This window comes from Ranitomeya variabilis, chromosome 1, assembly GCF_051348905.1.
Source record: "Ranitomeya variabilis isolate aRanVar5 chromosome 1, aRanVar5.hap1, whole genome shotgun sequence".
Lineage (NCBI taxonomy): Eukaryota > Metazoa > Chordata > Amphibia > Anura > Dendrobatidae > Ranitomeya > Ranitomeya variabilis.
The window spans coordinates 378,848,058-378,866,809 of NC_135232.1; positions in this window are offsets into that span (position 1 = coordinate 378,848,058).

Here is an 18,752-nt window from a genome sequence, read left to right on the forward strand (position 1 = left end):
AGATGTTATGGTCAGGTTCCCTGCGCCTACAGGTCTGAATGAGTCCATGACAATGGCTATTCAGATTGATCGGCGTTTACGGGAGCGCAAGCCTGTGCACCATTTGGCGGTATCTTCTGAAAAGATGCCAGAGAATATGCAATGTAACAGAACTCTGTCCAGAAGCGAGCGACAGAATTATAGGCGTTAAAATGGGTTGTGCTTCTATTGTGGTGATTCTGCTCATGTTATATCAGCATGCTCTAAACGCACAAAGAAGGTTGACAAGTCTGTTTCAATTGGCACTTTACAGTCTAAATTTATTCTGTCTGTAACCTTGATTTGTTCATTATCAGTTATTACCGTGGATGCCTATGTGGACTCTGGCGCCGCCCTGAGTCTTATGGATTGGTCCTTTGCCAGGCGCTGTGGGTTTGATTTAGAGCCTCTGGAAGTCCCTATACCTCTGAAGGGTATTGATTCTACACCTTTGGCTTGTAATAAACCACAGTTCTGGACGCAAGTGACTATGCGTATGACTCCAGACCATCAGGAGGTGATTCGCTTCCTTGTGTTGTACAATTTACATGATGTTTTAGTGCTTGGATTACCATGGTTACAATCTCATAACCCAGTCCTTGACTGGAAAACAATGTCTGTGATAAGCTGGGGATGTCGGGGGGCTCATGGGGATGTACCTTTGGTTTCTATTGCCTCATCTATTCCCTCTGAGGTTCCGGCGTTTTTGTCTGATTATCGTGATGTTTTTGAGGAGCCTAAAATTGGTTCACTCCCTCCCCACAGAGATTGTGATTGCGCCATAGATCTGATTCCTGGCAGTAAATTTCCAAAGGGTCGTTTGTTTAATTTATCTGTACCTGAACATACTGCTATGCGAGAGTATATCAAGGAGTCCCTGCAAAAGGGACATATTCGTCCTTCTTCATCTCCTTTAGGAGCCATTTTTTTCTTTGTGTCTAAAAAAGATGGCTCTCTGAGGCCTTGTATTGATTATCGACTCCTGAATAAAATTACAGTCAAATATCAGTATCCGTTGCCCTTGCTGACTGATTTGTTTGCTCGCATAAGGGGGGCTAAGTGGTTCTCTAAGATTGATCTTCGTGGGGCGTATAATTTGGTGCGAATTAAGCAGGGGGATGAGTGGAAAACCGCATTTAATACGCCTGAGGGCCATTTTGAGTATTTAGTAATGCCTTTCGGCCTTTCTAATGCACCTTCAGTCTTTCAGTCCTTTATGCATGATATTTTCCGTGAATATTTGGATAAATTTATGATTGTGTATTTGGATGATATTTTGATTTTTTCTGATGACTGGGAGTCTCATGTTCAACAGGTCAGGAGGGTTTTTCAGGTTTTGCGGGCTAGTTCTTTGTGTGTAAAGGGTTCAAAGTGTGTTTTTGGGGTTCAAAAGATTTCTTTTTTGGGGTACATTTTTTCCCCTTCTTCTATGGAGATGGACCCTGTCAAGGTTCGGGCTATTTGTGACTGGACGCAGCCTACTTCTCTTAAGAGTCTTCAGAAATTCTTGGGCTTTGCTAATTTTTATCGTCGATTTATAACTGGGTTTTCTGGCGTTGCTAAGCCTTTGACTGATTTGACTAAAAAGGGTGCTGATGTTGCCGATTGGTCCCCTGCTGCTGTGGAGGCCTTTCGGGAGCTTAAGCGCCGCTTTTCGTATGCCCCTGTGTTGCGCCAGCCTGATGTTTCTCTTCCCTTTCAGGTTGAGGTCGATGCTTCCGAGATCGGAGCAGGGGCGGTTTTGTCGCAGAAAAGTTCCGACTGCTCAGTGATGAGACCTTGTGCGTTCTTTTCTCGAAAATTTTCGGCCGCCGAGCGGAATTATGATGTTGGTAATCGGGAGCTTTTGGCCATGAAGTGGGCGTTTGAGGAGTGGCGTCATTGGCTTGAGGGTGCCAGACATCAGGTGGTGGTTTTGACTGATCACAAGAATCTGATTTATCTAGAGTCGGCCAGGCGCCTGAATCCTAGACAGGCACGCTGGTCGTTGTTTTTCTCTCGGTTTAATTTTGTGGTCTCATACCTACCGGGTTCTAAAAATGTGAAGGCAGATGCTCTTTCTAGGAGTTTTGAGCCTGACTCTCCTGGGGATTCTGAACCTGCTGGTATCCTTAAGGATGGGGTGGTTTTGTCTGCTGTCTCCCCAGACCTGCGACGTGCTTTGCAAGAATTTCAGGCGGATAGACCTGATCGTTGTCCGCCTGGTAGACTGTTTGTTCCTGATGATTGGACCAGTAGAGTCATCTCGGAAGTTCATTCTTCTACGCTGGCAGGTCATCCTGGAATTTTTGGTACCAGAGATTTGGTGGCTAGGTCCTTCTGGTGGCCTTCCCTGTCTCGAGATGTGCGTGTTTTTGTGCAGTCTTGTGATGTTTGTGCTCGGGCTAAGCCTTGTTGTTCTAGGGCTAGTGGGTTATTGTTGCCCTTGCCTATCCCAAAGAGGCCTTGGACGCACATCTCTATGGACTTTATTTCTGATCTCCCTGTTTCTCAGAAAATGTCTGTCATCTGGGTGGTGTGTGACCGTTTTTCTAAAATGGTTCATTTGGTACCTTTGCCTAAGTTGCCTTCCTCATCTGAATTGGTCCCTCTATTTTTTCAAAATGTGGTTCGCCTGCATGGTATTCCTGAAAACATCGTTTCTGACAGGGGAACCCAGTTCTTGTCTAGATTTTGGCGGGCATTCTGTGCCAGGTTGGGCATTGATTTGTCTTTTTCGTCTGCATTCCATCCTCAGACTAATGGCCAGACGGAGCGAACTAATCAAACTTTGGAGACTTATTTGAGGTGTTTTGTGTCTGCGGATCAGGATGACAGGGTTGCCTTTTTGCCGTTGGCAGAATTTGCTCTTAATAATCGGGCTAGTTCTGCCACTTTGGTTTCCCCTTTCTTTTGCAATTCAGGGTTTCACCCTCGTTTTTCATCTGGTCAGGTGGAATCTTCGGATTGTCCGGGAGTGGATGCTGTGGTGGATCGGTTGCATCGGATTTGGGGACAAGTGGTGGACAATTTGAAGTTGTCCCAGGAGAGGACTCAGCAGTTTGCTAACCGCCGTCGTCGTGTTGGTCCTCGCCTTCGTGTTGGGGACTTGGTGTGGTTGTCTTCCCGTTTTGTCCCTATGAGGGTTTCTTCTCCTAAGTTTAAGCCTCGGTTCATCGGTCCTTATAGGATTTTGGAGATTCTTAACCCTGTGTCCTTTCGTTTGGACCTCCCGGCATCTTTCGCTATCCATAATGTATTCCATCGGTCGTTGTTGCGGAGGTATGAGGTACCGGTGGTTCCTTCTACTGAACCTCCTGCTCCTGTGCTGGTTGAGGGTGAATTGGAGTACGTTGTGGAGAAGATCCTGGACTCCCGTATTTCCAGACGGAGACTTCAATATCTGGTTAAATGGAAGGGCTATGGTCAAGAAGATAATTCTTGGGTAACTGCCTCTGATGTTCATGCCTCGGATTTGGTTCGTGCCTTTCATAGGGCTCATCCAGATCGCCCTGGTGGTTCTCGTGAGGGTTCGGTGCCCCCTCCTTAAGGGGGGGGTACTGTTGTGAATCCGCTTTTGGGCTCCCCTGGTGGTTGCTGGTGGTACTGATGACTTGTGTGTGCTTTGTGGTCTCAGTTCACCTGCTCCCATCAGTGTTGGGAGTTTCCTATTTAGCCTTGCTCTCCAGTCATTTCCTTGCCGGTCATCATTGTAACCAGAGCCTTCGGTTGCATGTTCCTGCTACTAGTCTGCTGATCAGCTAAGTGGACTTTTGTCCTTTTGTTTTTGTATCTTTGTCCAGTTTGCAGTTTTGTTATTCTCTGTAGCTGGAAGCTCTTGTGGGCTGAAATTGCCACTCCTGTGTCATGAGTTGACACAGGAGTCTTAAAGTAATTTCAGGATGGTTTTTTTGAAAGGGTTTTCAGTTGACCGTGAAGTCCTCTTTTGTATCCTTCTGCTATCTAGTAAGTGGACCTCTCTTTGCTAAATCTACTTTCATACTGTGTATGTAGTTTCCTCTGAACTCACCGTTATTATATGTGGGGGGCTTCTATCATCTTTGGGGTATTTCACTAGAGGTAAGCCAGGTCTGTTTCTTCCTCTACCAGGAGTAGTTAGTCCTCCGGCTAGCGCGTGGCATCTAGGGATAATCATAGGTATGCTCCCTGGCTGCTATTAGTTGTGTGGTAGATTTAGCTCACGGTCAGCTCGAGATTCCATCACCCAGAGCTCGTCCGTTATTTTTGTGTTTTGACGTTCCCCTGCCATTGGGAACCATGACAGGGTTGGGGCTAAAGTTAGGGTTGGGGCTAGGGTTGGGGCTAGGGTGAGGGTTGGGGCTAGGGTTAGGGTTGGGGCAAGGGTTAGGTTTGGGGCTAGGGTTAGGGTTGGGGTTAGGGCTTCCCTTCTGAGCACCCAAACAGGGGTTTACCCCTACATATGGGGTATCAGCGTACTCAGGAAAAATTGGACAACAACTTTTGGGGTCCAATTTCTCCTGTTACCCTTGGGAAAATACAAAACCGGGGGCTAAAAAATAATTTTTGTGGAAAAAAAAAGATTTTTTATTTTCACGGCTCTGCTTTATAAACTGTAGTGAAACACTTGGGGGTTCAAAGTTCTCACAACACATCTAGATAAGTTCCTTGGGGGTCTAGTTTCCAATTTGGGGTCACTTGTGGGGGGTTTATACTGTTTAGGTACATCAGGGGCTCTGCAAATGCAATGTGACGCCTGCAGACCAATCCATCTAAGTCTGCATTCCAAACGGCGCTCCTTCCCTTCCGAGCTCTGCCATGCGCCCAAACGGTGGTTCCCCCCACATATGGGGTATCAGCGTACTCAGGACAAGTTGGACAACAACTTTTGGGGTCCATTTTGTTACCCTTGGGAAAATACAAAACTGGGGGCTAAAAAATAATTTTTGTGAAAAAAAAAGTATTTTTATTTTCACGGCTCTGCGTTATAAACTGTAGTGAAACACTTGGGGGTTCAAAGCTCTCAACACATCTATATAAGTTCCTTAGGGGGTCTACTTTCCAAAATGGTGTCCCATATGGGGGGTTTCAATGTTTAGACACATCAGGGGCTCTCCAAACGCGACATGGTGTCCCATCTCAATTCCAGTCAATTTTGCATTGAAAAGTCAATCGGCGCTCCTTCCCTTCCGAGCTCTGCCATGCGCCCAAACAGTGGTTTACCCCCACATAAGGGGTATCAGCGTACTCAGGACAAATTGGACAACAACTTTTGTGGTCCAATTTCTTCTCTTACCCTTGGGAAAATAAAAATTGGGTGCAAAAAGATCATTTTTGTGAAAAAATATGATTTTTTATTTTTACGACTCTACATTATAAACTTATGTAAAGCACTTGGTGGGTCAAAGTGCACACCATACATCTAAATAAGTTCCTTAGGGGGTCTACTTTCCAAAATGGTGTCACTTGTAGGGGTTTTTAATGTTTAGGCACATCAGGGGCTCTCCAAACGCAACATGGCGTCCCATCTCAATTCAATTTTGCATTGAAAAGTCAAATGGCGCTCCTTCCCTCCCGAGCTCTGCCATGCACCCAAACAGTGGTTTACCCCCACATATGGAGTATCACTGTACTCAGGACATATTGTAAAACAACTTTTGGGGTCCATTTTCTCCTGTTACCCTTGGTAAAATAAAACAAATTGGAGCTGAAATACATTTTTTGAGAAAAAAGTTAAAGGGACTCTGTCACCTAAATTTGGAGGGAACAATTTTCAGCCATAGGAGCGGGGTATTCGGGTGTTTGATTCACCCTTTCCTTACCCGCTGGCTGCATGCTGGCTGCAATATTGAATTGAAGTTCATTCTCTGTCCTCCATAGTACACGCCTGCGTAAGGCAAGATTGCCTTGTGCAGGCATGTACTACGGAGGACAGAGAATGAACTTCAATCCAATATTGCAGCCAGCATGCAGCCAGCGGGTAAGGAAAGGGTGAATCAAACACCCGAAAACCCCGCCCCTATGGCTGAAAATTGTTCCCTCCAAATTCAGGTGACAGAGTCCCTTTAAATGTTTTTTTTTTTTTTTTAATATTCCAAAAATTCCTGTGAAACACCTGAAGGGTTAATAAACTTCTTGATTGTGGTTTTGAGCACCTTGAAGAGTGCAGTTTTTAGAATGGTGTCACACTTGGTTATTTTCTATCATATAGACCCCTCAAAATGACTTCAAATGTGATGTGGTCCCTAAAAAAAATGGTGTTGTAAAAATGGGAAATTGCTGGTCAACTTTTAACCCTTATAACTCCCTAACAAAGAAAAATTTTGGTTCCAAAATTGTGCTGATGTAAAGTAGACATGTGGGAAATGTTACCTATTAAGTATTTTGTGTGACATATCTCTGTGAGTTAAAAAATAAAAATTCAAATTTGGAAAATTGCGAAATTTTCAAAATTTTTGCCAAATTTCCATTTTTTCACAAATAAACGCAGGTAATATCAAAGAAATTTTATGACTATCATGAAGTGCAATATGTCACGAGAAAACAATGTCAAAATCATCAAGATCCATTCAAGCGTTCCAGAGTTATAACCTCATAAAGGGACAGTGGTCAGAATTGTAAAAATTGGCCCGGTCATTAACCCCTTCATCCCCAAGGGTGGTTTGCACGTTAATGACCGGGCCAATTTTTACAATTCTGACCACTGTCCCTTTATGAGGCTATAACTCTGGAACGCTTTGACGGATCTTGGCGATTCTGACACTGTTTTCTCGTGACATATTGTACTTCATGTTAGTGGTAAAATTTATTCGATATAACTTGCGTTTATTTGTGAAAAAAATGGAAATTTGGCGAAAATTTTGAAAATTTTGCAATTTTCCAACTTTTAATTTTTATGCCCTTAAATCACAGACATATGTCACGCAAAATACTTAATAAATAACATTTCCCACATGTCTACTTTACATCAGTACAATTTTGGAACCAAAATTTTTTTTTGTGACGGAGTTATAAGGGTTAAAAGTTGACCAGCAATTTCTCATTTTTACAGCACCATTTTTTTTTAGGGACCACATCTCATTTGAAGTCATTTTGAGGGGTCTATATGATAGAAAATACTCAAGTGTGACACCATTCTAAAAACTGCACCCCTCAAGGTGCTCAAAACCACATTCAAGAAGTTTATTAACCCTTCAGGTGTTTCACAGGAATTTTTGGAATGTTTAAATAAAAATGAACATTTAACTTTTTTTCACACAAAATTTATTTCAGCTCCAATTTGTTTTATTTTACCAAGGGTAACAGGAGAAAATGGACCCCGAAAGTTGTTGTACAATTTGTCCTGAGTACGCTGATACCCCATATGTGGGGGTAAACCACTGTTTGGGCGTATGGCAGAGCTCGGAAGGAAAGGAGCGCCATTTGACTTTTCAATGCAAAATTGACTGGAATTGAGATGGGACGCCATGTTGCGTTTGGAGAGCCCCTGATGTGCCTAAACACTGAAACCCCCTACAAGTGACACCATTTTGGAAAGTAGACCCCCTAAGGAACTTATCTTGATGTGTGGTGAGCACTTTGACCCACCAAGTGCTTCACAGAAGTTTATAATGCAGAGCCATAAAAATAAAAAATCATAATTTTTCACAAAAATGATCTTTTCGACCCCAATTTTTTATTTTCCCAAGGGTAAGAGAAGAAATTGGACCCCAAAAAATGTTGTGCAATTTGTCCTGAGTACGATGATACCCCATATGTGGGTGTAAACCATTGTTTGGGCGCATGGCAGAGCTTGGAAGGGAAGGAGCGCCATTTGACTTTTCAATGCAAAATTGACTGGAATTGAGATGGGACGCCATGTTGCGTTTGGAGAGCCCCTGATGTGCCTAAACATTGAAACTCCCTACAAGTGACACCACTTTGGAAAGTAGACCCCCTAAGGAACTTATCTAGATGTGTGGTGAGCACTTTGACCCATCAAGTGCTTCACAGAAGTTTATAATGCAGAGCCGTAAAAATAAAAAAATCATATTTTTTCACAAAAATGATCTTTTTGCCCCCAATTTTTTATTTTCCCAAGGGTAAGAGAAGAAATTGGACCCCAAAAAATGTTGTGCAATTTGTCCTGAGTACGATGATACCCCATATGTGGGTGTAAACCATTGTTTGGGCGCATGGCAGAGCTTGGAAGGGAAGGAGCGCCATTTGACTTTTCAATGCAAAATTGACTGGAATTGAGATGGGACGCCATGTTGCGTTTGGAGAGCCCCTGATGTGCCTAAACAATGAAACTCCCTACAAGTGACACCATTTTGGAAAGTAGACCCCCTAAGGAACTTATCTAGATGTGTGGAGAGCACTTTGACCCACCAAGTGCTTCACAGAAGTTTATAATGCAGAGCCGTAAAAATAAAAAATCATATTTTTTCACAAAAATGATCTTTTCGCCCCCAATTTTTTATTTTCCCAAGGGTAAGAGAAGAAATTGGACCCCAAAAAATGTTGGCCAATTTGTCCTGAGTATGCTGATACCCCATATGTGGGTGTAAACCATTGTTTGGGCGCATGGCAGAGCTTGGAAGGGAAGGAGCGCCATTTGACTTTTCAATGCAAAATTGACTGGAATTGAGATGGGACGCCATGTTGCGTTTGGAGAGCCCCTGATGTGCCTAAACATTGAAACTCCCTACAAGTGACACCATTTTGGAAAGTAGACCCCCTAAGGAACTTATCTAGATGTGTTTTGAGAGCTTTGAACCCCCAAGTGTTTCACTACAGATTATAACGCAGAGCCGTGAAAATAATTTTTATTTTTTTTCTCAAAAATGATTTTTTAGCACCCAGCTTTGTATTTTTACAAGGGTAACAGAATAAATTGGACCCCAAAATTTGTTTTCCAATTTGTCCTGAGTACGCTGATACCCCATATGTGGGGGGGAACCACTGTTTGGGCGCATGACAGAGCTCGGAAGGGAAGGAGCGCCATTTGGAATGCAGACTTAAATGGATTGGTCAGCAGCCGTCACGTTGCATTTGCAGAGCCCCTGATGTACCCAAACAGTACAAACCCCCCACAAGTGACCCCATATTGGAAACTAGACCTCCCAAGGAACTTATCTAGATGTGTTGTGAGAACTTTGAACCCCCAAGTGTTTCACTACAGTTTATAACGCAGAGCCGTGAAAATAAAACATCTTTTTTTTCCCACAAAAATGATTTTTAGCCCCCCAAATTTTTATTTTCCTAAGGATAACAAGAGAACTTGGACCCCAGAAGTTGTTGTTCAATTTGTCCCGAGTACGCTGATAACACATATGTTGGGGTAAACCCCTTTTTGGGCGCACGGGAGAGCTCGGAAGGGAAGGAGCACTGTTTTACTTTTTCAACGCAGAATTGGCTGGAATTGAGATTGGACGCCATGTCGCGCTTGGAGAGCCCCTGATGTGCCTGGACAGTGGAAACTCCCCAATTCTACCTGAAACCCTAACCCAAACACACCCCTAACCCTAATCCCAACGGTAACCCTAACCACACCCCTAGCCCTGACACACCCATAATTCTAATCCCAACCCTAATCCAAACGTAAATGTAATCCAAACCCTAACCCTAACTTTAGCCCCAACCCTAACTTTAGCCCCAACCCTAACTTTAGCCCCAACCCTAACTTTACCTCCAACCCTAGCCCTAACCCTAACCCTACCCCTAACCCTAACGTGACTGAAATACGTGGCACTGAAATACGTGGCACTGAAATACGTGGCACTGAAATACGTGGCACTGAAATACGTGGCACTGAAATACGTGGCACTTAAATACGTGGCACTGAAATATGTGATATGTGGCACTTAAATACGTGGCACTGAAACACGTGGCACTGAAATACGTGATACGTGGCACTGAAATACGTGGCACTGAAATACGTGGCACTGAAATACGTGGCACTGAAATACGTGGCACTGAAATAAGTGGCACTGAAATACGTGGTACTAAAATATGTGGCACTGAAATACGTGATATGTGGCACTGAAATACGTGGCACTGAAACACGTGGCACTGAAATACGTGATACGTGGCACTGAAATACATGGCACTGAAATACGTGGCACTGAAATACGTGGCACTGAAATACGTGGCACTATGACTGTCAGAAAATGTTCATTAAACGGTTAGGGGTGAGGTTAGGGGTAGAGTTAGGGTTAGGGTTTGGATCCCTTTATCACCTTGATGGTGGTGGGTGGCTTTTCAGTGTGTTTTCTGTTTTTTTTCGATAAAAATGCATGCGTTTTTAACGCAAACAAACGCATGTGCTTAAAAACGCAAGAAAATACTGCAGGTTGTATTTCTGAAAATGAACGCATGCAGAAAAAAACCGCATGCGTTTGAAAACGCGACCAAACGCGTACAAAAAAACCGCATGCGTTTTCAATGTTAAATATAGGGAAAAAACGCATGCGTTTTTTTGTGCAAAAAACGCTGCAGACAAAAACGCAAGTGTGAAACCAGCGACGCTTTTTATAGCAAAAAAGTTTTTGCGTCTCCACATTTTGAGACCTATAATTTTTCCACATTTTGCTCCACAGAGTCATGTGAGGTCTTGTTTTTTGCGGGACGAGTTGATGTTTTTATTGGTAGCATTTTCGGACACGTGACCATTTTTGATCGCTTTTTATTCCGATTTTTGTGAGGCAGAATGACCAAAAACCTGCTACTCATGAATTTCTTTTGGGAGAGGCGTTTATACCGTTCCGCGTTTGGTAAAATTGATAAAGCAGTTTTATTCGTCGGGTCAGTACGATTACAGCGATATCTCATTTATATCATTTTTTTATGTTTTGGCGCTTTTATACGATAAAAACTAAAATATAGAAAAAATAATTATTTTGGTATCGCTTTATTCTCAGGACTATAACTTTTTTATTTTTTTGCTGATGATGCTGTATGGCGGCTTGTTTTTTGCGGGACAAGATGACGTTTTCAGCGGTACCATGGATATTTATATCAGTCTTTTTGATCGTGTGTTATTCCACTTTTTGTTCGGCGGTATGGTAATAAAGCGTTGTTTTTTGCCTCGTTTTTTTTTTTTTTTTCTTACGGTGTTTACTGAAGGGGTTAACTAGTGGGGCAGTTTTATAGGTTGGGTCGTTACGGACGCGGCGATACTAAATATGTGTACTTTTATTGTTTTGTTTTTTTTATTTAGATAAAGAAATGTATTTATGGGAATAATATATATTTTTTTATTATTATTTATTTAGGATTTTTTTTTTTTTTTTTTTTTTTTTACACATGTGGAAAAAATTTTTTTTACTTTTTTACTTTGTCCCAGGGGGGGACATCACAGATCATTGATCTGACAGTGTGCACAGCAGTCTGCCAGATCGACGATCTGCTGTGCAGGGCTGCAGGCTTACCAAGTGTCTGCTCTGAGCAGACACTCGGTAAGCCACCTCCTTCCCTGCAGGACCCGGATGCCGCGGCCATCTTGGATCCGGGACCTGCAGCCAGGAAGGAGGTAGGAGACCCTCGCAGCAACGCGATCACATCGCGTTGCTCCGGGGGTCTCAGGGAAGCCCGCAGGGAGCCCCCTCCCTGCGCGATGCTTCCCTATACCGCCGGTACACTGCGATCATGTTTGATCGCGGTGTGCCGGGGGTTAATGTGCCGGGGGCGGTCCGTGACCGCTCCTGGCACATAGTGCCGGATGTCAGCTGCGATATGCAGCTGACACCCGGCCGCGATCGGCCGCGCTCCCCCCGTGAGCGCCGCTGATCGGTGATGACGTACTATCCCGTCGGCGGTCATACGGGCCCACCCCACCTCGACGGGATAGTACGTCTGATGTCAGGAAGGGGTTAACGTGCAAACCACCCTTCGGGGTTAAGGGGTTAACATAGGGCACAGGGGTTGGCCACAGCAGCCAGCTCCTGCCTCCTGTGACCCACTCGTCCGCCACTGCCGCTCCCTCATGTCCCTATGCACAGCAGGTACATCCAGACTATAAGACACCCCCCATTTTTCTCCAAAATTTTTTAGGAAAAAAGTGTCTTATAATAATAAAAACACGGTACCTCATTTGCTTGTGAAGTGAATATTCTGCTCTGGGTTAATAGTAGGACTCATATGATGCTCCAGTGTATGATGGACCCCATATAATGGTCCCCATATATTGCTCAAAATATATAAAAAAAAAATAAAAAAGGAATACTCACTTCTTGCTGGCCATTGCTCTGCTCCATACTCCTCAGCGCCGGCATCTTCCGACTCTGTGCACTCGGACTGTTCAGGCAGAGGGCGCACACTAGTCACATCATCGCACCCTCTGACCTGAAACTGTGAGGGTGATCTCTTAAAGTGAGATCAATATGATTGCTTGTACCTGACCAAATATAAGCTGAGTGCTAGCTTAGAGGCTAAGCATGCATCAGATTCACAAAGACGATACACACAGCCTCTCTCAGTCAAAGATGATGCCCAACTGAACTTTATTCTGAACAAAGGATGATACTAAAAACAGGAAATGGGGGAGGTCGCACAACTTCTGAATAGTTAGTGTCACTCTGATTGGTTTATTCCAACTTCATTTCCAAATGTGGGGTATTCCAGTGCCTTCACTCCTGCATTCCAAAGATTTCTTCCAGTGTGCTGCTGATCAGGAAACAGACTCCATCTTGCTACACCATATCTGAACTGACTTATATAAGGTTTAATAATTGATTTCATTAGACATTTTCTCCTTCACAGTACATCAGGGTCGAAAGACGTCGCAGTGGAGGAATGGGGATAGGTAAGTATTGCAAGTACCAGGGCCCTGAGTAAGGGGGGGGTCCACTCACAAGTGTCGGCACTGGCTCAAGGCATGGCACCTGACCGGGTGCTGGTGCCGACTTTGGATACCACATATACAGCTCTGGTAAAAATTAAGAGACCACTGCAAAATGTTCAGTTTGTCTGATTTTTCTCTTTATAGGTATATTTTTGAGTAAAATGTAAATTGTTCTTTTATTCTATAAACTTCTGACAATATGTCTCCGAATTTCCAAACAATAAATTTAGTATTTTTTTTCTGACAAAGAAAAATGGTCGTTTTTTTTTTTTTTTAAAACAGTGCTTTCAGACCTCAAATAATGCAAAGAAAACAAGTTCATAATCATTTAGAGACAACAATACTAATGTTTTAACCCAGAAAGAGTTCAGAAATCGATATTATGTGGAATAATCATGATTTTTCATCACAGCTTTCATGCACCTTGGCATGCTGTCCACCAGCCTTTCACACTGCTTCTAGTACAAAAATATAAGCAGGTCTTCTTTGTTTGATGACTGTTGTGACTATCCATCATCTTTTTGATTAAATTCCAGAAGTTTTCAATGAGGTTAAGGTCTGGAGAGTGGGCTGCCCATGACAGGGATTTGATGTGGTGGTCTCTTAATTTTTGCCAGAGCTGTATAGAGAGGCTAATCCACTAGAGGAAAAGTCTACTCAGAAATACGCCTTACAGCAGCTATATGGACCACATGAACCTGTAGAATGAGGATGTTCATAGACTTACATGAATAAGTTTTTTCCCTTCAAAGGGAGTAGCTTGTGAGCTGTGATCAGTAGGGTTGAGCGAAACGGATCGTTCATTTTCATAAGTCGCCGACTTTTGGCAAAGTCGGCGTCTCAGGAAACCGAGCCGATCCCTGTGTGGGGTCGGCCATGCAGTACGCGACTTTCGCGCCAAAGTCGCGTTTCAATGACGCTAAAAGCGCCATTTCTCAGCCAATGAAGGTGGACGCAGAGTGTGGGCAGCGTGATGACATAGATTTCAGTCCCCACCATCTTAGAGAAGGGCATTGCAGTGATTGGCTTGCTTTCTGCGGCGTCACAGGGGCTATAAAGGGGCGTTCCCGCCGACCGCCATCTTACTGCTGCTGATCTGAGCGTAGGGAGAGGTTGCTGCCGCTTCTTCGGAAGCAGGGATAGTGATAGGCAGGGTACATAAAGCCCCAAACCGCTTGTGCTGTAGCGATTTCCACTGTCCAATACCACCTTTTGTTTGCAGGACAGTGGAAGCTACATTTTTTTTTCCTCAGCGCTGTAGCTCATTGGGCTGCCCTAGAAGGCTCCCTGATAGCTGCGTTGCTTTGTGTGTACGCCGCTGTGTAAACCAACTGCTTTTTTCAAAGCACAAATCCTGTTTTTCCTTCCTTTCTGCACAGCTATCTTGTGTGTTTGTCCACACTTTTGTGTGCAGCAGTCCTTTTTACAGCTGCCTGCCATACTTTTCTGAGATAACTGCAGGGAGATAAATATTGGCAAGTCTGCCTCCGTGCCATTGCTGTGTGTGGCATCTCTCTCTCATTGTGTGCCACTGAAAACACTGTGTAATACTTGGCCTTTTTTTTTTTCTAAATTCTCCCTTTTCCAAAAAAAAAATTAGTGGGAGATAAATATTGTCAAGTCTGCCTCCGTGCCATTGCTGTGTGTGGCATCTCTCTCTCATTGTGTGCCACTGAAAACACTGTGTAATAGTTGGCCATTTTTTTTGGGGGGGGCACATTCTCCCTTTTCAAAAAAAAAAAAAATATTGGGAGATAAATATTGGCAAGTCTGCCTCCGTGCCATTGCTGTGTGTGGCATCTCTCTCTCATTGTGTGGCACCGAAAACACTGTGTAATACTTGGCCTTTTTTTTTTTTTTCTAAATTCTCCCTTTTCCAAAAAAAAATTAGTGGGAGATAAATATTGTCAAGTCTGCCTCCGTGCCATTGCTGTGTGTGGCATCTCTCTCTCATTGTGTGGCACTGAAAACACTGTGTAATACTTGGCCTTTTTTTTTTTTTTTCTAAATTCTCCCTTTTCCAAAAAAAAAAATTAGTGGGAGATAAATATTGTCAAGTCTGCCTCCGTGCCATTGCTGTGTGTGGCATCTCTCTCTCATTGTGTGCCACTGAAAACACTGTGTAATAGTTGGCCATTTTTTTTTGGGGGGGGTACATTCTCCCTTTTCAAAAAAAATAAAAAATATTGGGAGATAAATATTGTCAAGTCTGCCTCCGTGCCATTGCTGTGTGTGGCATCTCTCTCTCATTGTGTGGCACTGAAAACACTGTGTAATACTTGGCCCTTTTTTTGGGGTGGTACATTCTCCCTTTTCAAAAAAAAAAAATTATTGGGAGATAAATATTGGCAAGTCTGCCTCCGTGCCATTGCTGTGTGTGGCATCTCTCTCTCATTGTGTGGCACCGAAAACACTGTGTAATACTTGGCCTTTTTTTTTTTTTTTCTAAATTCTCCATTTTCCAAAAAAAAAAATTAGTGGGAGATAAATATTGTCAAGTCTGCCTCCGTGCCATTGCTGTGTGTGGCATCTCTCTCTCATTGTGTGGCACTGAAAACACTGTGTAATACTTGGCCTTTTTTTTTTTTTTTTCTGAATTCTCCCTTTTTTCAAAAAAAAAATTAGTGGGAGATAAATATTGTCAAGTCTGCCTCCGTGCCATTGCTGTGTGTGGCATCTCTCTCTCATTGTGTGGCACTGAAAACACTGTGTAATACTTGGCCTTTTTTTTTTTTTTTTTCTAAATTCTCCCTTTTCCAAAAAAAAAATTAGTGGGAGATAAATATTGTCAAGTCTGCCTCCGTGCCATTGCTGTGTGTGGCATCTCTCTCTCATTGTGTGCCACTGAAAACACTGTGTAATAGTTGGCCATTTTTTTTGGGGGGGGTACATTCTCCCTTTTAAAAAAAAAAAAATATATTGGGAGATAAATATTGTCAAGTCTGCCTCCGTGCCATTGCTGTGTGTGGCATCTCTCTCTCATTGTGTGCCACTGAAAACACTGTGTAATACTTGGCCCTTTATTTGGGGGGGGTACATTCTCCCTTTTCAAAAAAAAAAAATTATTGGGAGATAAATATTGGCAAGTCTGCCTCCGTGCCATTGCTGTGTGTGGCATCTCTCTCTCATTGTGTGGCACCGAAAACACTGTGTAATACTTGGCCTTTTTTTTTTTTTCTAAATTCTCCCTTTTCCAAAAAAAAAATTAGTGGGAGATAAATATTGGCAAGTCTGCCTCCGTGCCATTGCTGTGTGTGGCATCTCTCTCTCATTGTGTGCCACTGAAAACACTGTGTAATACTGGGCCTTTTTTTTTTTTTTAGGGTAAATTCTCCCAGAAAAAAAAAAAAATAGTGGGAGATTAAGATTGGCATTTCTGCTTGAGTGCTGGGCCTGTGTGTGCCATCTGTCTCAAATTATTGGGCCACAGAAAACCTAGTGTGTAACATTGGGCCTGATTTTCCTTTCAGTGTCAGGCACCTATAAAGGTATATATAAATCCTACAGAAGTTTGAGTTCACCTTATAAGTTGTTTTACAGTAACAAATAGTGAAACTTTGGTTACGTTTTGCAAGCAATGAGGAAGTCTAGTGGAAGAGGTCGTGGCCGTGGGCGGTCACTGTCAGCTGGTAATGATGGTAGTGGTGGTGGAGCATCAGGTGGTCATGGTAAAAGCAGTACAGCACCTAAGTCTCGAGTTGTTGAGCCAGGTTCGTTGTCTGGCTACACAAGGCCTCGAACGCTCTCTTTTCTGGGAGTAGGAAAAACACTTTTGAAGCCGGAGCAGCAGGAACAAGTATTGGCTTTCATTGCTGACTCTGCCTCTAGCTCTTTCGCCTCCTCCTCGGAAAGTGCCAAATGTCAGAGCAGTGCATCGTCAGTGGATGCTCCCGGTCAGGGACAAGTCGCTTCCTTGTCTTCTTCACCCAGAACAAGAGAGAAGGATGCGTCAGGAGACACAACGGGTTACTCCATGGAGCTCTTTACACATACCGTTCCTGGGTTAGACAGTGAAACAGTTAACAGGCCATGTCCATTAGAAGTTGAATCGGACATGGAGTGCACAGGTGCACAGCCACAGCCAGATTACTATGCTGTTCCTTTGACTCAGAACAGAACATTGCCCTCGCAGTGTACTGAGGCAGAATCAAACCCAGCGGAGACTATGGTGCCCCGTCACGGACGCTATACCACCGGCTTACACGGTGACACAGACGAAATCGCACACGACATAGAAGAGGAGGTCATAGGTGACCCAGTTGTGGACCCCAATTGGCAGCCATTGGGGGAACAGGGTGCAGGCAGCAGTAGTTCTGAAGCGGAGGAGGAGGAGCCGCAGCAGGCATCAACATCACAACAGGTTCCATCTACCGGGCCCGTATCTAGCCAAAAACGCGTGGCAAAACCAAAACCAGTTGGAGGACAGCGTGGCCATCCGGTTAAAGAAGCTCAGTCTGCAATGCCTGAAAAGGTATCCGATAGTAGAAAGAGTGCAGTCTGGCATTTTTTTAAACAACATCCAAATGATCAGCGCAAAGTCATTTGTCAAAAATGTTCAACAACCTTAAGCAGAGGTCAGAATCTTAAAAGTCTAAATACAAGTTGCATGCATAGATATTTATCCACCATGCATTTGCAAGCCTGGACTGACTACCAAACGTCCCTAAAGGTTGCAGCACCCTCGGCCAATGAAGCTAGTCAGCAACGCTACATCCCTTCCCTCCCTGTAAGCCGACCATTTCCCACACCACCTGCAGTATCTGTGCAGCTTTCGTTGCCAGGCCAAAGCAGTCAGGGAATCACCAGGTTAGTAGTAGGAAACACTGCATGTAGGGCACCGGCAAGAATACCATCTCCAACCCTCTCTCAGTCACCCATGTCCACCGGCACCACCGCTAGTTCCACGATCTCCAGCTCTCCAGTCCAGCTCACCCTACATGAGACTCTTGTTAGGAAAAGGAAGTACTCATCCTCGCATCCGCGTACACAGGGTTTGAACGCCCACATTGCTAGACTAATCTCATTAGAGATGATGCCCTACCGGTTAGTTGAAAGCGAAGCTTTCAAAGCGCTGATGGACTACGGAGTACCACGCTACGAACTACCCAGTCGGCACTTCTTTTCTAGAAAAGCCATCCCAGCCCTCCAACAGCATGTTAAAGACCGCATCGTCCATGCACTCAGGCAGTCTGTGACTACAAAGGTGCACCTGACAACAGATGCCTGGACCAGTAGGCATGGCCAGGGACGTTACGTGTCCATCACGGCACACTGGGTGAATGTGGTGGATGCAGGGTCCACAGGGGACAGCAATATTGGGACAGTTTTGCCTAGTCCACGGTCAAGGAAAGAGTTGGCTGTAGGTGTTCGCCCCCCCTCCTCCTCTTCCTCCTCCTCATGCAGAAGCAAGAGCTCGTCCACACACCGCAGTCACACATCCACTCCATCCGCAGCTGCCACTGTTGCACACCAGGTGTGCCATTATGGGACAGCTAGTGGCAAGCGTCAGCAGGCTGTATTGGCAATGAAGTGTTTGGGCGACAACAGACACACCGCGGAAGTTCTGTCAGAGTTCTTGCAGAATGAAACTCAGTCATGGCTGGGCACTGTACATCTTGAGGCAGGCAAGGTTGTGAGTGATAACGGAAGGAATTTCATGGCTGCCATAGCCCTTTCCCAACTGAAACACATTCCTTGCCTGGCTCACACCTTAAACCTGGTGGTGCAGTGCTTCCTGAAAAGTTACCCGGGGTTACCCGACCTGCTCCTCAAAGTGCGCAGACTTTGCTCGCATATCCGCTGTTCGCCCGTACACTCCAGCCGTATGCAGAACTATCAGCGGTCTTTGAACCTTCCCCAGCATCGCCTAATCATCGACATTTCAACAAGGTGGAACTCCACACTGCACATGCTTCAGAGACTGTGCGAACAGAGGCATGCTGTTATGTTTTTG